At 37.4% G+C, this 13,420-nt stretch overlaps 1 protein-coding gene across 3 annotated transcripts in view; it reads left to right on the top strand.

The window, feature by feature from the left end:
• BMPR1A (bone morphogenetic protein receptor type 1A) overlaps nt 1–13,420 on the top strand; it is an 87,977-nt gene that overhangs the window by 35,856 nt on the left and 38,701 nt on the right. For 2 of the 3 annotated variants that reach the window (XM_054831688.1, XM_054831690.1), the window contains exon 2: nt 4,415–4,536. The exons of the other annotated variant lie outside the window; for it this stretch is intronic. The gene's annotated coding sequence lies outside the window, so the exon portion shown is untranslated. The remainder of the gene's footprint in view (nt 1–4,414; nt 4,537–13,420) is intronic. 3 annotated transcript variants of the gene reach the window in all.

Raw genomic sequence — 13,420 nt, 5'->3', positions numbered from 1 at the left:
CTAAATTTTCCAGTGGTAGTCATGAGATAGTTAACTGAAGCATCTTCTAGGCTGTCAAATGAGTCTGCAGTGTATTTGTGTGCATGGATTTCTAACAAAAAGCCTTTTGTTTGGGACTATAGTTTACCCCAAAATGAATAATTCTGCTTCTGAAACTTCTCCCATCTATGGTTAACAGAACCATCAGCTGGCTGTGGACTTTGACACTGCATACAGAGACATGTTGCTAGCACAACCTGCTCTTCCCCTTCTCCCCTCTTCTCCCACTCCAAATCAGATGCTGAAGGTTATCATCCCTGGGTTTTTTTCTGATTTAACTGTTTGTCTGTTATCACCCTAGCCCATGTCTGTGACATGATCTGAATTTACAGGAGCTTTAAAACAAGATCTGTTTCATAAATTGGGGTAAAGGTATGATTAGCTGAACAGTTAACCCTGCAGAAGTGAAGTGCTGGTGGCTGGAGGAATTAAAAGAGCAGGAAAGAAGTAACTGTAAGCTAGAGTGAATGGAGATGTATTTAACCCATAGTCTGTACCCATGAGTCCTTGTATGATCATGTACTTAATTACAATTGAATTACTTTAACTGTTATGTTACTTTAATTAAAGTTACTTTCCAAATTTATGTTCCTTAAATACATATAATTTTGCATTTAAAATGCACGCTTGAGTTAGAGATGTCTAATAGCACAAAGATCTGCCATTTGCACCCTTCTGTTTCTAGAAACTGTGGTAAGACAATTTTCATTTAAAGGCAAAGCCCTTCTGAGCATCCTGTCTTCCTTCAATTGCAGATTTCCCACATACCAACCTTTCCTGTCTGTTTCTGGGCTAAAAACTGTGGTGCTTATTCAGCTACAGATTTGTCAGGGCACTGGATGTTTACATCCACATCGGGAATGTCCTTCATCTACCTCTGGTGTCTTATTCTGCTGTAAAATTTCTTAATTCGCAGTGAAGGACTGAAAGTTACTTTTTTTTTTTTCCCTCAAAATAAAGGGCAATTTTCAAATTTTGGCATATTTTCCCAACTGTAACAAGTAACAAGATTTTTTCAGGAGGAAGAGATAATTCAATATAAATAAAGTAATTGAGCTGAAAACTGGTGAGGCAGTTGGGGCAAAATGGGCAATGAACTGGAGGAACAGAGCGCAGGGACAGTCAAGAGCCGGGAAAGTTTTTTTTTCTCTTCAGAAGAGGAGACAGATGAGGGAATGAGTTGGATGTGGCCCTGGAGCTGGAGGAACTGGAGCTACTGAGAAGGGAAGCAAGATCTAGAGATAAGTGGGAAGAAAAAGGAATCCACAGCCCGAATAAGGTTTCCTCCTTGAAGTGAATCAGTCTGACTTGAGCTTTGCCACTGCATGTCCCTCCTTGTCTGTCTGTCCTGCTCATGGCTGTTGGTTTCTGCCCTAGCAGGGTAGCCCTTCCCCCCCCCCCCCCGAAACACAGAATGAGGCTTAAATTAGATCAGCTTAGATGTTCTGACTGTTTCCTGGGACCTTCCAATGGCAGAAAATTTACAGTTGTCTGGGTTAGCTAAGTAATTAGTCATGTAATTCAGGTCTTTCTTTTCCCAGATTGGGTGCTAATATTCCTGAGTTAAGAGTATATGAAGATCCTGAATTTAATCTTAATACTTAGAAAAATTCCCAGATAAATCTGGATTTAAAATGTAGCTAGCAACAAGCGCTTCAAGGCTCTTTACGGTCCTTCTTGTAGTCATTGTAGCGGATAAAGTTCTAATAAAGTGAAGGTGGAGTTGTGCAAATAATTTATTCAGTAGTTTTGTTCTTGATAGCATTTCTCTGGAAGATGCCATCAAGAATAACACTAAACATTTTTAAAAACTAATCCATTAATAATTAAGCATTTTGAATAACTGTATAAAATAAATATTTAAGTAAATTGATTTTTATAAAATTAAGTATGTTCTTGAGTAGCATCTCATGCTGATGAAGAAATGGGAGGAATAGTAGCACAGTGAGGTCACTTGCATAAATTAATAATCATCATTAACTTCACTCCCATCTCTGATAGAGGTTTTGTAGTTCCTCTTTTAAAAAAGAGAGAGATTAATTTGGAACTGACACAAAAGTTCAGTAAGTCATGAAAGAGGCTGTGTCCACATTACCAAGCAGTGTGGTGTAATAGGATCAGATCTGTCAGGTGCTGAGAACCTGACATCCACGCTATACGGGTTGTGAGGGTTTTATTTCAAGCTGGTCCTCGTCTGATTCTGTGGCTGAATTCCTGTTAGTGGTTGGCGCATGTATAGTGCATACCTGAAGCTCATTTTGTGATCTAGTTTTATTCAAAAGAAATCTGGTTCACGTACTTGGAGACTGCTTTGCAATGTAAAGCAAAGCAAGGAAAATTGGTTGAGATTGACTTCAAAAGCACAGTCCTCATTCAGATTAAAATACTAATGGAGACATACCTAGAGTTGTGCAGATCAGGAAGTTCACTAAAACAATTTTGTTTGGTAAGAGAGCTTGGATATCTGATACAGGATCAGGAAATGCAGTGGATGCTTACAGAAATTAACAGTTACTAAGAATTTCATCAAATTGGGAGATTGGAAAAAATATCAAGGGGACATCATTTTAAAAACAAAAAAAATCAGCATTGTTCAGAAATGTCTTTACCCTTGTAAAGCAGCCTCTTTAAATAATACAAAGTGGCCTTTGTGTAAATCAGATAATAGATACAAGGGGATTGGAGGTGGTGTAAAAATAGAAAGCCTACCAACCTTTTTCTGTATATGGTTGTTTCTTTTGGAGTCCAACTGAAGATGAACTCAAGTTCCTTGATTATAGAAAGAGATGGATATATATAATTTTGCAGATTCTTTACAAGCTTACTTTAAAAAAGTGAAAATCTCCACAAACACTTTTGCATGGCAAGAATGTTTTTTTCAGTTTTACCATGAAGGAAATAACAATCAAGTGTCAGCCTGTCTGCACAGTGGAGACAGTTGTCTTTAAGAACTGGTGCTATCTGATATTCAGGATGGTTTCGGGTTACCATTTTACACAAATTTATTATTTATTACCAAGACTATTAAACCTCAGTGTGTGAGGAACAGTGCTTATAAATTGACATGGAGACAGAAGTATTCTGACCTTCTTGTAATGGTAAAGGTCTTTATGGTGCTTAGAAAGGAAAAGAGAAGGAAGGTGAATGCTGAAACTCTTCCTCTACTGGAAGTCATGCAGGCACATGGTTTGTCCATCCCTGTTCCCGGTACTGTTGGTGTTGGCATTCAAAAATAAGTCATTAAATCTCTACACTGTAAGATTGATTGTATGTTTTTTAACAGTATAGCTGGATTACTAGTGTTTGAGCCTTTGTGTTACTTTCAAGGTTATGTTTGCAGTCGTAAGACTGGGACTTCTGAATTGTAAAATTATTGTACAAACTTTTTGAAAGCTTCAGATGATGGAAACATTCAAAAATTGTGACACTGTGATAAAATGTGAAGAGTTGGCAATAGGTGGCACATGCTCAAGATGGAATCTAAGTAGTAAAGCTGTTAAGCCCAACTTAGCTATCCACATGCATTTGAAAACCTTGGGACTTGACACAAGTCAGGCTTGCTCGCAATTGTTAGTGCCAGGTAAGAGCCTGCGCTGTGCTTTCCTCTAATGCTTGGATGTACACCAGTTCAAAGACACAAACAAAAAAATCAAACCCACCCTATTCCAGTACTTTTTTCCAAATTCTTCTCATGCTTTTTCTTCCCAGGAGTAATCATGCCTGTGTGCAGCTACAATAAGCCTATCAATTATTTCTCAATACACTGCAGTTCCTTGTGTACTGGAACTAGTGGGGTGACACCAGTGGATTTTTGTTGTGAAGCTGCAGCCTTACAGATTCTCTGGTGTTTAATAAAGATTGACCTGTATATTGTTTGGTTGATTTTTCCATTGGTGTCACCAACAACGTGTTCTTGCTCTAGTCTGCTGCCTGTTTAAAAAAAAATAAAAAAATTGGAGAAACCTGGTAGCTGGAGGCTTGCAAACCTGGCTGGTCTAGACCAGGTGAATCCAAGAGTTATTGGGAGAGATCAGAAAGGCTTATTTTCAGAGGCAAGCTATCTACAGATATTTTTGACACCCTTCCTCCCTGACAACGCTGTTCATGAGTGAATAATTTACTGATATAATAGAAATAAAATTAATTTTAAATGCTTTTTAGTGTTAGTGTTCTACAAATATACTGCAACCATACAACTATTAGAAATGCAAGAGTCTAAAAAGCTTTTTCTAGCTAGGAGCAGTTCATAATAGCAGATAGCTTCTGTAATTCTAGATGCCAGTATCTGCAATGTGCAGTTCACATTATGTGCTATAAACTGTCAATACAATTTCTTCAGATATCTCTTAAGTCAATTTCTCTTCCCATTTTACAGATTAATAGAAATATGCATTTCCATAATATCACCTTTGAACTAATGAAGTGGAAGTACAGATGAAAACAGTCTGGAGGAAGCTTGAAGTACAATACAGTTTCATTCAGTTTCCTAATTCTGAGGTAAGGTTAATGCATACAAAATTTTATTTCAAGTATTCCAGGAGTAAAAAGCATATGATAAGCAGCCACCATATCTTTCTTATAAAAATTTCTGAGCCGCCTTTTTTATGCTAATGATAGTCTTTAAAGCCATTCTGAAACAGCTGTTTGATCTACTCTCTGTCCATGTTTCAATTAAGAAAAAAAGACAAAACAGTATCAACTAGAGAGACATCTGTTATAGAAAGATACATTGGGAGAAAGTTACCATATCAGACAAATTTTACTTGGTGCAATCTGTCTGGTCATGGTTATTACTAATGCTTTAGTTGAAATAAAGGACTGGTAACACAATTAAATGACATGCCTGTTGGGCATCTTGTCTTCTGGCACAATGTTTGATAGGTATAAAATGTTATTACACTGGTGGTTTATTATTAATGCTATTAATAAAACATTGTGGGAGTTTTTCATACTGAATTCCACTGCCTCAATATCTTAAAGGCATTCCTGTGATTGATTATGAATGATGGGGATGTTTGGTTCGTAGTTTGCTGGGTTTTTTCCTTTATGTAACTAAGGGGCTAAGTAGAATAATCCTGAAATGTCAGATTTCTGACATAGTTCAGAATTCTCTGCAACACTAAATCTGTTTAAAAAAATAGTGAGCACTGGCCCTCCTACATCTAGCTTCTCACTGTTCCTGTTTTGTTGAACTGGAGCTGAGGCAGTGCCCACATATAGGGGTTTTTAAGTTGTGATGCTGTGGACCCTTGTCACTTTTTCCCATATGGGTAGAAATGGGACCTCTGTGACAGGTGGGACATCTTCAGAGACTTAGACTAGCAGGTGTCACCAGTCATCATCTGCTTGTTCTCAAAGGAAGTTTGCATCTCAGATTAGGTTATCTTGCAGATTTTGGCCACTGTTACAAACAATGTTCAACCCCTTTTCAAGAAGATGGGAACTTTTACTTACAACAGGACCATGCCTCTTTCACTTATGGAGATCAGCCAAGGAATCTTAACATACATTTGACTGATAGGGAAGGCATGTATCCTCTTCTGGAGACTGAATTTTAGAGAAACAGTTTCCAGGGAAAGATCAACATTGAATTCAGCTAACCCATGTTTTATCTTTATCTGACTTACTGCTCAAAACTTGTAACTTTCTGCACACCATAAGCAAATTCACAAAGCTGTGAAGTTGGAACTCATGTTGACAAGTGCAAAATCTGTAGTCAATCTACAATATTTCAGGTGAGAAAGATCATCATCTGGTCTACATGCTGAATGCATGTCTTGATGATGTATGTTAGCTTCTTTCACCTTCCTATTTTACTCAGGTTATTTTTATGCCTGACAAGACAACAGGCAAGTATTATTTCATTTCAGTGAATCATATATTCCTAAAATGATGTTGGATAATTCAAAGGGCAGTTGTACTGTGCATCTTGCAAACAAAGCAACAGCTAGCATAGATATAACATACTTGTGTACTACTCAGAAGCAAAGGACTTGGAGTCAGCGCTGAAAATTACAGGCTTTGCACTGACATAAACCCAAGAGCTAATTTCCTCCCTGAGGAGGGGAGCAGATCATTTCTTCTCCAGTGAGCAAGACAGTTGAACAATAAATAACAGTTCTCAAATTGTTTATCAATAGAGGACTCTGCAGATGAGGCACTGTCTTGAAAGATCACTCCTTTGTCTACCAGGAAGAACAGTTTCTATTCTCAGGCTTGCAATTACAAGCAAATTTAAAAATTGAGATTAAGTGTTTGGGGAACATGTGCATACTAATAGAAGACTGTACTTTAAGAGCTATTTGTAGCATTAAATAGCTTCATTAACCCAAATGATCTGCCATGGACAATAGAACCACATCATCTGTTCAGAAGAGCAATCGATATGCATAAGTGAAAGGATAATCTGTGTTTGGGTAAATCTCAGGGGTTTATAGGATTAGAGAATGATAGAGCGTAGAGAATGGGTCATCATAAAACAGTTCTTTCATCACTGCCCTCTGTTCTCAGTGATCCCACTCCCAAAGCATTTAGAGCGATGCAGTATTTAGAGAAGTAGTGCTGTAAACTTTATTAATGAAAAATCTTACTCCTTTCATAGATGAGATTTGAGGGAAGGGTAATGCTTGGAGATGCCATGTATAGGTGAGCTCTTTGAATAAAGAGTACCAGTAAAAGCTAATTAGTACGTCTTCGAGATACCATCTGTACCTCTTAAGTGTCTTTCAGATGCTATCCTGAATTGACATGAACTGAAAAACAGGTGGATGCCCTTCTGTTATGCACAGGGAGAGAATGGGTTTTTTTCTGATACTTATTATTTTGCTGATGTGGCTAGGCAAAAGCTGTCCAGTGGCAAGGCATAAGCATATACAGTTGAGTTGAAAACTCGGGATGCAGCATTACTTTAAAAAGAGAAAAGCAAAACAAACCCAATTCCACCTCCCAACCACCTGCGCAAGTTACTTTTTTTCCCTTCTTATCCACTGTCTTTATTTAGATAGTATACTGTTAGCAACAATTGAGGAAGAAAGGTTGTTTTATGCTTTCCATGTATGTAAATAGCTGATCTGGTAAAAAATAAAGTGGCAACACCAATCCACCACAAAATTTCCCCATCTTGACACAGCTTGTCCTGTTTTTACTAAAGGAGTGTGGACTTGTAAGTCACCAAGTGCACAAATGGCAAGAAGGGAGCTTATCAGAACCAAATAAAACCAAGTCCTTTTGCTAATCATTTCTGTTCATGTGTGTGTTCTGTTTCCTATATATGTTCCTGTTTTCATACTTTTGTACTTGAATTTCAATAGCAAGGTGACAAAGACAAAACTAAGGTTACCAAGGCTAAAAGAGGGGAAAAACTATAAATACCAGGTGTGGACAGGGACAGAGTACTTTGTTCCAGGTGTTGATCAGGCATTTTATGTACTTCCTGGGTGAGAGATTGGTGGTATTGTATTTCATAGCCTGACCGGGTGTATTTTTTAAGCCCATTTATGATTTTGAATCCCAAAAAAAACCTTGTGAAAGTGAGTACTTTACTTTTAAATATTTAAATGTGTTATAAACAAAAGGTGCATTTTATTTGCATCTAAAACTGCTGCCTGATAATTTACTTGTTAGTTCCTAGGTGGTGTACAGAGAGGAATTGTGCTTAAATCTCTCTGGTTATCTCCTCCATGTTAAGGCTCAATGAAGAGTATCATACATCTCTCTGACAGTTCTCAAGAAGGTTTATTTTAATCTTTCTTTAATATGGCATCTCTCTGTAATATGGCCTTCACTGTACTTTTGCTAGTTCTATTGTTGAGACAGCATAAAATTTTCCTACATCTTTCTTAGTAGCGTAGATGTCTGTCTTTCAACTGCAACCATGAATTTGTGCAAGTCTTCGGCATTTCTAGTGTGATGGAACTGGAGACATACAACTTAGTATATTACACCTAATCAGTATGGCTATGTATGCCTAATTACCTTCTGCAGCTGCTCTGCTGTGTCATGTTGTTTATTTAAGATAAAGATTTTCGTTGTGTGCTTACTTTGGGGTATTGAAAACTGGACTTGGATGGCTTACCCCACACACATCCCACACCCCCCATTACAAGGTAAAATGCTCACTTAGTTTGACTTGCGTGCAGCAAGGCATCAACTAGAAGTACGTTAGAGGTCTTTAATCTCCAACTGCTGAACCAATACCTTTAGTTGACAGTTTAGAAATTACTTCCTACTTTTCAGCTTCTAGTGTCTGTAGAGTTGTTATCTTTCTGTCTCCTCCCAAACCGGTGGTGGTAGAACCATCTCTTCTCATCTGATGGAGCTTGTTCATTCAGTGTCCAGGAACACATGCCACGTGTTTCAGAATGTATTCTGCCAGTGACAAGGTGGTGTTCCTGCAATGGTTTTCTAATTAACCATCAAGACTGCATAAAATCTCCGTTCAGTTAGGAAGCAATTATTCTGTAAGGTTGGGTTAGTGCCACTGAGTTTCCTTGGTGGCAAGCTATTTGCTAGGAGTTAATTCCATAACAAACAGGCTGAGCCACTTCAGGCTCAAACCACAAATGGGCAATGCAGGTCAGTGCGCTCAAAGCATTTTCCAGGAGTGGAGTAACCAGAAGTCTGTGTCATCTTTGGAACCAGTTGATCAAAACAGGAAGTGCCAGTGATTCCACTCTGGAGCCGCTCTGTTCTGTGGCGTGCTGTCACAGGTTTTGCTGGTCCTTTGGCCAGTATCCTCCTGACAGTGCTTTCCTGATTCCATTTGGCGTGACTTAGCCCAGGTTGTTGCAGTAGTGTGACCATCTTGATCTCAGCATAAAACAAGAGCCTTCCCTGTTGCTAGGCCAGGACTATCAGGTCCAGGAGGGTCAAGTTAAGCTATCCAAGAATCATTTCATTTTACAGTTTTTATGTTGGCTCTGTCCTGCTCAGAAGCTCCTGTTGAAAGTGTAGTGGGTAACGTATCAAAAATCTGGGCAAGTTCCTATGTAGTAAGAGGAGACTCAATTTTGTATCTTATTTCTGTATCTGAGGATGGGAATTTTACGGAGTAGGATAGAGAACTAATTCAAGAACTTATGGTGAGAAAAGTATACAGGGAATGCATTCACACTACAGTCTGAAGATGTTTGTATTGATAGGAATGTTTTTTACAATCAGATTGTTGTAACATGGGCACGTAATTAGAAACATACCAGACTTTCTTTTTTGCTTATTTGTTGACTTAATGTTTAGATAAAGAATGGCAAGATGTGGTTATCTACTAAACACTAATACAGGGATTGCTTTTGTTTTCATTTCAAGAATTGCCTTACTTACCCCCCCCTTTTTTTTTCTTGAGGCAAAACCAAGCAGATAAACATTTCTTTCTGATGGTACGATTTTGGAACAGTCCTAAAAAGTCAGTTATGGACTAGGTTCCCCTGAGCCACGTTTCAAAGTCAAGAATGTCCTTCTCCAGAGGTTCCAAGGTTATCATGTTATGATAAGTTCCATGAAATGTTAGGCGAAATGTTTCTGAAGTGTTGTAGCTGATATGGAGTTGCATGGAAATAAATGTAGGGGTCCAGTTAAAATGTATTTTAAAATACTAAACATCTACCTGTTACCTTACCAAAATCTAAGATTGATTTAGATAAGGGTCCTTGTATAATATCCCTAATCTTTATAAAAAACAATGTGATAGAAACTTGCTAGTTTTCATATTTCTAATCCAGATATGATATCCTTTAAAGAAGTTAAATGTGTACCATAGCCAAATCTAGGTAAAGAAGGCATACTTTTATCATGTCCTTAAAATATGTATGTTTTGCATTTACAATACAGTGTAGGAATTTCAGGATCTCGAGTAATAATTTGAATCTTTTAAAACTTAAATATTCTGTTCTGAAACTTTTCTTTGTTAAAATACCTATGGTAAAAAAAAATCTGAATAATGAGGAAGTAAATAATCATGAATTGGTTAGTCACATAACACTCAATTTACATATTTTGCCATTTTTGGAAAGCAGGGAAATTGTTAATACTATAGAATGGAAGGTAACCTGTTGATGGTACAAGTTAACTTAAAAAACAACAAGATTTTTTTTCTTCCATGTGCTTTGTCATGAACTGACTTGATGTGATAATGGCAATAGTTATTTCTGATAATGTAATCCAAATACTAGGATGGCGTGCTTTATATGTATGGAGAAGAACAGATGTAAAACACTGGTTCAGCTGCTATGTACAAGTGCACAAAGTCTTAAAGTGTATGCACTGTTAAAGTCTTAGGCTGCTAGTACGTTTGCTAGTTATAGTTAGAAATAAGCATAAGTTGCTTAGAAAATGAGTTAAGAAAACAGAATAACAATATTCAGGTGTCGTAACAGAATGGTTTGAAAAAGAAAAAAAAAAAGGTGAGGCGGCTATATGCCAAAAAAGCAGGAATACTTTAGTTGTATTTACTAATAATCTGAAGAGCAAGCTAAAAGGAAAAAGGCAAATTAATATAGCTGGGGGAAAAATAAAGGTAGTACACAGCTCTGGAATGACTGGTGAAGGAAAAAGTTACTTGAGCTATTTAGGGTGAGGAAAATATAACTGTTTAGGTAGGATGAGCTGTGGTCAAGTATTTTCCTTAGGGGAGAAAAGGGGAGCCTTGCTGCTATCTCCACCTGCGCAGTAGAGAGTTCTTCGTTTAGTTAAAGTAGTAAGGCAGATAGTTGTAAAATATTAAAACATTACAATAGATAAGAAATGGAGAAGTAGACATTACTGTCAAGATTCAGAAACATGATGGCATACCTGTATCTGGAAAGCTGGGAGAGACTGTGTCATCTTAATAAAGAACCTGAGTGTTACCCATCCGTTCTCATGACCCTAGTTATTAGCACCTGCAATACACACATAGAGGTAGTGACATGGATGTCCTCTCTTTTGCAGCTCTGGGAATGCACAAATCAGAAAGACAACACATTTAGGACAAAGTACTTGGTTTACATAGTTCTCTGAATTCTGGCCTGTCAGTGAAAACTTGCCTGGAATAGTGTTTAATATGTATTAAAAAAGAATAATGTGGATGATCAAATGCATAAATTATATGGAAAAAAGTTTATGCATATGCCTGCATTTGTGTGTGTTGTATACAAACTTTGGAAGAAAGCAATAGCCTCATGTTCCTGATTTTTAACATGAATTTCCTGGAAGCTACAGCTCATTTACAGTAATAAGGAAGTTTCTGTGCACTGATTATTCCATGTTTTGATATAGACAGGGCATCTTGCACTCAAGTTTTAAATGGTTGCGGTTGATTAGTTAGTGACAGAAAATTTGAATCTCTTAAAGTAATGCCAGAAGGGTCAGTAGCCCTATCTGTTAGGAGAATTTTCACAGTGAAGATGTGCAGGAGGGTCCCCAAATGGCTATGCCTGACCATGCTTCAAACGCATTTTGTGGTTGTTCTTCCAAGATCTAAAATGCCTGTTCTCACTCAAACATGTTGCTGCAAGTTGCTGGTTTATCAGTCTTATAAAATTAGCATTAACAGCGCTGTTGCTCTTACTGTCTGCATATATCAGTAGATGGTGTCTTTCTCCCTCATCTCAGTGGCGAACAGATAGTTAGTTTACCCCCTGAAAAAGAAAAAGATGATTACGTAACTCATGTTGTAACCGAAGGAAGAGGAAAAAATTCATGACTGAAAATAAAAGTTACATACTTACGTAGCAATGCTTAAACTTCAGATTTAAGCTGCTGTTAGAAGCGGAGCAGTTATAACTGGGCACTTAATGCATTTATAGATTTGTGATCTGGGAGAAGTATATTCTCTACAGTCTGCTGTACTACTATTCTGTGCCAGAATATCAAGAATATAAAAACTGTGCTTCAGAGTATATAAACCAAAATAGGCTGCTGTATGTCTCTCACTGTCCTGGGGGATGTGAGTAGCAAAATGCTTCTAAGGATTATGAAAACAGTTTTACAGTTTTCTTGTAAAACTGGCATTTGGATAAAGCATGTTCATGTACTTTGTGACAGCCAATTGATAGCTTATCAAGAAAGGTTTTGAAAGCATTAGCAACGTTAATGTATCTGTTTCCAGGACTGTGAGGGGTTTTTTAACACGGGGCAGAGCTACATGTGATATTCAGTTATTGCAAACTATTCTAGAGACCAACATTTTAAATGGAATTAAAGGGTGTAGAGGGGTACATTCATGGTGAGTAGATCCCTCTGTAGGTATTGGTGATATGAATGAATTTGGCAGCAGAGAAAATTAATCTAGTGGGATATCCAGAGAAAGAGCATCCTAATCATTCTCTGGGTTTTATACTCTTGCCCTAAACACTTCCACCTGACTGCTCTTAAGGTCAGGGCATAGGAACAATGGACCAATCTGCCTCTTGAGTAGAGCAGTATTTTCATCTGCTGGTTTTGTTTCAGTACAGTTCTTAACCCAAATGTGTGAAAAATCTCAAAGAAAAAGGGAGAATAGAAAAAATACTCAGGATTGATCACTACAAGATCCTCTACAGCGTTTGATAGAGAAGGTTCAGTAATAATGACATTTTTGTCCCATTTCTGCCAAAAATAATTCTTTATTCTCTTCAACTCACAACAAAAATTTCTTCCCGTTATGTAATCTGTGGTTTTCCTGTAACTCTCAATTTTTCCTTCACAGATTTAATTTGAATCAGCCTTAATTCTGCCCTATTGGAGGTGATTAGTGTAGGCTAAAGGATAAGGAAACAAAGAAGGGTTCGATAGTGGAGATGTGGAATGAATAAATGACTTTTAGATGCAATAATGGCCGTGACGAAAGCAGCTAAGAAAAGGCAGAATGAGATGGTTATAAGAATGTGATCTTGAATGATTGGGGAATAACTGAATTGCCAAAGTTAATGAAGAGGTGACTTTGGAGGCAGATGGCTTTATTTTTAAGATTTTTAGCTTAAGGAGCTGTTGAGACATCACAGGAGATACCTTCAAGTTTAAGGAATGTTGGGGATTGGGGGAAATGTTTGCAATTAAAAATTGTGTCCAAATCATTCCCGTAGCACTGAGTATGGGCAGTTTAAGTCATGCACCACAAAGGTCAAAGACAAAAAGTAAGAAAGCAAGTGAAATTGATAGGGGAGAGAATATATAGTATAATCTCTGTACCTTCTTAGTGTCCATAGGTTTTAGTCCAGTTGCTTTCTTACAATATGGAGAGAAAAGCAAAGATTTGAATGGAAAAAATTAAGTATTTTATAGCTAAATTTGAAGTTCCATTTAATCTAAAAGCAAACAAACTGCTACCTTAAATGTTGATGTTTTGCTATTCTTAGCTCTACTGTGCAGTAGTTGTTGAAAAACTTTTCTTAATGTATTTAAAATAACCTTTTGCACTAAGAAGTGG

This window comes from Grus americana, chromosome 7 (assembly GCF_028858705.1).
Source record: "Grus americana isolate bGruAme1 chromosome 7, bGruAme1.mat, whole genome shotgun sequence".
Lineage (NCBI taxonomy): Eukaryota > Metazoa > Chordata > Aves > Gruiformes > Gruidae > Grus > Grus americana.
Note: the sequence above shows the minus strand (reverse complement) of the source record. Positions and strands in the feature narration are given on the sequence as shown.